Here is a 7,836-nt window from a genome sequence, read left to right on the forward strand (position 1 = left end):
GCTTATGTGCTAGATTTCAATCATGTCTTAAAGAATCCCATTTAATAGTTGTTAAGAGAATATTTAGATACCTTAAGGATGCTCCTAGTTTAGGACTTTGGTATCCTAAAGACTCTAGTTTTAGCTTGCATGCCTTCTCTGATGCGGATTATGGAGGATGCAAAATAAATAGGAAAAGCACCTCCGGTACTTGCCAATTCCTAGGAAATATGATGATTTCATGGTTTTCAAAGAAACAAAATTGTGTTGCATTATCTACCACTGAAGAGGAATATATTTCAGCCGGTAGTTGTTGTGCACAAGTTTTATGGATGAAACAACAACTTTTAGATTATAGAATTGAAGTAGGTATCATACCTATCAAGTGTGACAATACTAGTGCTATTTGTCTCACTAAAAATCCCATCCAACACTCTAGAACTAAGCATATTGAAATTAGGCATCATTTCATTAGAGATCATGTTGTTAAATAAGATATAGTTCTAGAATATGTTGATACTTTGCATCAATTAGCATATATTTTTACAAAACCTTTAGATAAAGAAAGATTTTAGACACTTAGGAGAGAATTAGGTTAAACTGACCTATATTCACTTGGTGTTTAAAACAATTTTAGCATTTTTAATTAGCTTTTGGAAAATTCTTATAAATAACACTTTTGATTGCATTCTTTGTTATTAGTTAGGGGGAGTTTATGATTCTTAGTGAAAATTAATTATATGTTCAAGTTATGTTTAAAGATAGATTTGATTGATTGAACATAGTTAATTTTCAATATATGAGTTGCCAATACCACTAGAGCTAATTAATTTAGCATTTTAAATGTTTAAAACGGATTTTTGACATTTTGTGCTTTGTGCATCGATACACTAGACAGTGTACCGATGCATGCCTTGAATATGCATCGATACATCGTGAAGATGCATCGATGCATTCCTTGAATGTGCATCGATGTACTCTGTTGTACATCGATGTACTCTGTTGTGCATCGATACCCTCGTCGGGTTTTAGGTTTAAATTCTTAAAATTTTATATTTTCTCAAACCTAAAACTTAAAAACCTCTCACGTCGTTTCTCTCACAAAAATGCCTTATTATCTACATTGCTCAAAACCTTCGATCTATAATCGGAATCCTACTGTTCTTCAACTTCTAAACCTATTGGAATCATCAAACAAGTGCAAAAATCATCACATTCTCACAAAATCCGAATTTTCAAGATAATTGTTTTCTTCAAAAACCTCTGTTTTATTGATTTTTGAACTTAGGACTAGTTTTGATTAGTCTAGGATGAAATATATATTGGGTATTGATTATATAATGTTTATAAACTATATTCTACAACTAATTTTATCAAAAACACATAATTTTTCAAAATGATCTTTGAATTTCGAAATAAAAAAAATCAAAAATTTTTGTTTTTGCTTGGATTGAACATTTTGATGTTTTGGATTGTTTGAATTTGTTATGGATGATGGTTGTTTAAACTTTAATGTTTTGGATGATTGAACTTAATATATATATCTATTTGGTTTAGTTTAAATTTTCTTTTTGAGCTTAATATTTATTAGTTTTTGCATCATCTACATATTAGTTGCAATATGACCAATTTACCATTACACATTTAATTATGAATATTGATTTATGAAAGTAATGGCTAACCTTTCTCTTGATTGTGATCTTAGCAGCTTAAAGTTTAAAATCAATTGGCTAAATTTTTAGAGTCTTGTTTTGAACTAAACGTTTCATAGAGTCTTCTTGATTTAACAAAAAGAGAGAGAAAGATGTGTTATAGTAAGGGGAAGTAATTTTCAAAATTATTTTCAAAGAAAATCTTAAAATTACTCAAGTGATTTGTTATATCAAAAAGGGGGAGATTTTTTAAAACATTTTGATGTTTCGATATAACAAATTAAGTACAAATGAATTTTAAGATTTTACAAATGATTATTCAATTTAATTAATCGAATATCAAAAATATTACTCCAAGTCTTTTAAAGATCAATTTCAAATCCTTACTAAAGTGTAAAATTGTGTTTTATACTTAAAATATTTTTGAAACAATTTTCACAAAGTATTTCGAACCAAAATCAAGCCAAAAATCAAATTTACAAAGTGATGTACCAATGCACTACATCGATGCATCGATGCACACCCATTTTGAATGCATTTTGTGTACTGATGCACAAGCCAAGCATCGATGTACTCTTGAATATTTTGAACATTGAATGCATTTTGTGTACCGATGCATAAACCATGCATCGATGCACTCCAGGCTCATTTGAAACATCAAAAGTAATTAGTGCACCGATGCACCCCTAGTGTACCGATGCACTAAGTCTTCCAACGGTCGAAATATTTGAATTTTACACATAGTGTACCGATGCACCTTGGCTATGCATCGATGCACCATACGCTCCCAACTGTTTTATTAATTGTTTTAACACCATAACGGCTCTATTGACTCCACTAATGATCTACAACGTTCAGAAGTGATCCAATGAGTATTTAAACAAGCTTAGAAGCCATTGATCAACAAAAATTAAGGAGAGAAGCTAGAGAATCAAAGAGAAAGCCTTGAACTTATCGTTTGAGCATTTTCAAGCATATTTTCATTCAATATTCATTTTTCTTTCAATAACACCATTTTTGCTCTATTGTATTTATCTTTGAGTGTTCTTTATTTGTTTTAGAATTGTACAAACAATCTACCTTGTGAGGTTTTTCTTGTAAGTTTGCGAAATTTGTATTCTTCTCTTTGGGTGAGAGTGTTCTCAAGAATTTGGGGTATAATTCTTGAGGGAGTTGTAAGGTTAATCTTTATCCTCAAAAGAAAGAACAAATTAGTGAATTTGTTGGAAAATCCTTAGTGTGGATAGCTAAGGTAGTGGACGTAGACTTTGGTTGAGAAAGTCAAACCAGCCTAAATCGCTATGCAATTATTTTCTATTTTCTGCGAAAGCTTCCACCAAAATTTTTATTGACAATTCACCTCCCTCCTTGGCTATTTCTTCGATCGATTAACTCAACACATTAAAGTAGTAAGCACTCACATTTGCCTCATATAATCCCTAAGAAAAATCTTTATCACTTTTCCCTCACTTAAGCCCTAAGAAAAATCTTTTTCACTTTCGCCCAATCTCTTTATTATGTCGATTCGTTCGGTACTTTCTTTCAATCGAAATCTACACGTTAACATGACCAAGATGAATATCGGAACTCAATTAATTGTTAACCAATCAGTATTTACATAAACTAAATAAAAAACCTAATTCAAAATTTCAAGCTGAACAATATCAGTACTATACACCTAGTATTGATACTTCTCTTCTCTACCTCAGTATCGATACCCAAATTGTATTCTAGAATTTCCTCTTCAATTATAGTATTGGTACCTTACTATTGGTATCGATACCCCCAGTATCGATTATGTTCATCCGATTCTTAAAATATCAGTATTGTTCTTCCAGTATCAATACACTTGCCCATAATTCAATTATTTCATTTCGAAATTGACCCAAAACTCACCTAAATCTCATACTTCTAACTCCATTCATACCCTTAAAATTAATAACACTTATCACAACCAACTTACATCAATTAAATTCTCTTTAACATCCAAAATTTTCACTAGAACACTTAAAACTAAAACTCAGACCCATTCTTCAAACATGTTCTCAATTCTTTCTAATACCTCAAACACTTTATTCAAACCTTTTACAAGTCAAATATATCTTTAAAATCCAAATACAAACCAATTTTCATCAACTCCCTTAAAAACCCATTTAACCAAATCACCATTAACTCACCAATCCCATAGCTTTTAATCATCTTTAAGCTTTCTTAAGCTTCTATACCACCCAAAAACTCAAAACCAATTCAAAAATACAAGAAACAACCAACTTTAAGATTACTCACCTTAGTAATGGAGTTCATTTTGGAAATGAAGAAGAGAAGATGAAGAAAGCTTCTAGGCTTTTCTTTTCATTTTCTTTGTTTTCCTCACATGTTATAATAACCTTTAAATGAATTTTAAATTCATTTCATGCCAAAAGATCATTTTTTTCCTTCCATCTTTCAATCTTTGATAATATATCCTAAACAAAAATTCCAAATTAATCCTTGAACATTTCAATTTATCAAAATCAAACCGCTAAATTTTGAATTCTTACACTTTAGACATTGGCTTAATGTTTGGGGCAGTACAATTCTCCCCTTAGGAACATTCATCCTCAAATTTTCACTGCACAAAGAGATGAGGAAATTATCTTCCCATGTCCTCTTCACACTCCCATGTCGCATCTTCCACTTTATGATTTATCCAAAGAACTTTAACTAACGAAATCGTCTTGTTCCTAAGATGTTTGACTTCATGTGCTAAAATCTGCACTGGTTCTTCATCATATGTCAGGTTAGATTGGACTTCTATCTCTTCCGGTGTTATGATGTGAGAAAGATCTAATCAATATCTTCTTAGCATCGAAACATCAAAAATATTGTGGATCTTCTCCATTGGTTGCAATGTTAATTGATATGCCACAGGTCCCACTCTCTTTATAATCTCATACGTGCCAATGAATCTAGGACTGAGCTTTCTCTTTCGACCAAAAAAAATCACTTTCTTCCAATGAGAGACTTTCAAAAACACTTTATCTCCTACTTGATACTCAATCTCCTTTGTTTTCAAATCCGCGTAGGATTTTTGTCTGTCTGCTGCCACTTTAAGATTATATTGGATCACTTGGACCTTTTCTTCTACTTCTTTAATCAAATCAGGACCAAGAATTTCCACCGATCTTTTAATTCATACCAATTAAGCGATGTTCTGTATTTTCTTCCATACAACGCCTCATGCGGTTCTATTTTGATGCTCGATTGATAACTGTTATTGTACGCAAACTCTGTGAGCGGCAGATACTTCTCCCAAAATCCATGGAAATCAATCACACACACCCTTAGCATATCTTCCAAAACCTGGATAGTCCACTCAGATTGACCATTTATCTGTGGGTGAAAAGATGTACAAAAGTTAAATCGAGTACCCAACGCTTCATGTAAAAACTTCCAAAACCTTGACCTGAACCTTGGATCTCTATCAGATACTATTGAACTCAATACTCTATTAAGTCTAACAATCTCCTTGATATATAATTCAACATATTTATTCATCGAATAACTAGTTCGAACAAGAATAAAATACAATGTCTTTGTCAATCTATCAACTATCACCCAAATATAATCCTTTTTATTTGGTGTTAATGGTAACCCGTTACAAAATCCATTGTAACTTTCTCCCATTTCCATTGAGGAATGGAAATTGGTTTAAAAGACCTGAAGGTGCCTGATGCTCAATTTTTACTTGTTGACAGGTTAAGCACTTTGTAACAAACTCTGTGATAGCTCTTTTCATACCTGGCCACCAGTATCAGCCTTTTAAATCTTGATATATCTTGTTTCCTCCTGGATACATAGCCAACGGACTACAATGCGCTTCAAAAAAGTATATTTTTCTTCAACTCTTCATCACTTGGAACACAAACTTGGTCTTTACAGTATAAACATCCGTCAGAGTTTACTTCAAAATATTTGATTTCACCTTTTTCCACTTGTTCCATTCTTGCTAAACATTTTTCATCTCTCCTTTGCAACTCCTTTATTTGCTCCAACAATAAAGGTTTTAACTTTAATTCAACTACCATAGCACCGCTATCCTTTAAAAATAATCGGGCGTCTAACATTGTATAGTCCTTGCCCAATTTTTGTTGCACTACCACTAGAGCCTCTGTTAGAACCTCCTTTAAGGATTCAAAACTCTCTTGGCATTTATCCGTCCAAATGAATGACACATCTTTCCTCAACAGCTTTGTCAATGGGAGACAATCATAGAAAAGTCCCTTACAAACCTTTGATAATATCCAGCTAATCCCAAGAAACTTTATAATTCATAAACATTTCTTGGAACTTCCCAATCTATAATGGCTTTAATATTATGAGGATCCAATATAATCCCCTCTGCAGATATTGCATGTCCAAGAAATGTAACTTCAAGTAACCAAAACTCACACTTAGAAAACTTAGCATAAAACTTCTTATCTCGAAGTGTCTGAAGAATCACTCGAAGATGGGCGTCATGTTCTTCATTCGTCTTTGAATAAACCAAGATATTATCAATAAAGACGAAAATAAACTAACTGAGGTACGGTTGAAATACCCTATTTATAAGATCCATAAACGTTGTCGGTGCATTAGTTAATCCAAACGACATTACCACAAACTCATAATGGCATATCAGTTCCTAAAAGCCATTTTTTGGAATATCCTCTTCTTATATCTTCAGCTGGTCATAGCCAAAGCCCAAATCCATTTTTGGAGAACACCGAAGCTCCCTTGAGTTGATCAAATAAATTGTCGATTCTTGGGAGATGATATTTATTCTTTATTTTCACTTTGTTAAGCTGTCGATAATCAATATATAGACGCATCGAACCATCTTTCTTCTTTACAAATAGCACTGCACACCCCAAAATGATACACTGGGTCTGATAAATCCTTTATCCAATAACTCTTGCAACTGAGCCTCTAACTCCCTCAGTTCCTTTGGGACAAATCTATAAGGAGCCATCGAAATTGGTGTCATTCCATGCATTACCTCAATTTGAAATTCAATCTCTCTATATGGAGGTAATCCCGGTAATTCATCTGGAAACATATCTGAAAATTCTCTAACCGTCAAAATGTCCTCTAATCTCCTCTCCGAGACTCAAGTATCAATCACACTGGCGATAAAAAGCTTGAAATCCTTCCAACATTAGCTTCTTAACTGACATTATTGATATCACATTAGATAATGGATTAATTCTCTCGCTGGACAAAATTATCTATGATCCATCACAACTTCTCAAAATTACCCGCTTCAATCGACAATCAACATTAGCATGGTAACGATACAACCAATCTATTCCCAATATAACCTCGAACTATTCAAAGAGTAATTCCATCATATTAACAGGAAATTTAGTCCATGAATCCTTATAGGACACCCTCGACAAATCTGGTTCACCCGAGCATTATGACATAACGGGTTAGTTACAATAACATCACTACTTATAGCTTCTAACTGGATTCCCAAATCTCTCACTAGTTTACTATTGATATAAGAATAAGTTGATCTCGGGTCAATTAATACCAAGAAAGGATTATCAATTAATTGGAAAATACCTGTGATGATCTATGGATCATCACGATCTACATTAGTCTTAAGGTTGTATACCCAAGTAGACGCACGCACTTCAGGTTGAGTTACCGATTCAAATTCATTCATTCCCTTGCCTTGTCCTCTACCTCTCAGAGATATTGTATCGGATCTTTTTGATTGTATAGGCTCTCCGGTCATTAATGGATAATCCCGGATAAAATTTCCAGTGTCTCTACATCTAAAACATGCTCCGGAGACTACTCGACATACACTGCTATGATTTTTGCCACAATGCTGACATTGACTCGGCCTTCCAGCTCCTAATTTTGTTGATTGAGTTTTCCTAGCTCTCACAGGATTTGATCCTCTTCCTGAGGATGTAGCTAACTCATATCTAGTTTGAGGCAAAAACCCAAACCTCGACTTCTCTTCGATTATGTTGCACTCGATGAGGCACCCGCTCTCTTGGTCAACTAGGTCTTTTGGTCCCCAAATCTTTCATTTTGCACTCATTCCAAGGATTTAGCTAGATTCACTACCTCTTGAAACAAAGAAAGACTCAACGCTATTAGCAGCTCCTTCAATCTAGGGCTCAAAACCTCCACGAACCAATCACATGAATCTTTCTCAGTCGGGACCAAT

The sequence above is a fragment of the Hibiscus syriacus genome, unplaced genomic scaffold, assembly GCF_006381635.1.
Source record: "Hibiscus syriacus cultivar Baekdansim isolate YM2019G1 unplaced genomic scaffold, ASM638163v2 tig00110694_pilon, whole genome shotgun sequence".
Taxonomy (NCBI): Eukaryota; Viridiplantae; Streptophyta; class Magnoliopsida; order Malvales; family Malvaceae; genus Hibiscus; species Hibiscus syriacus.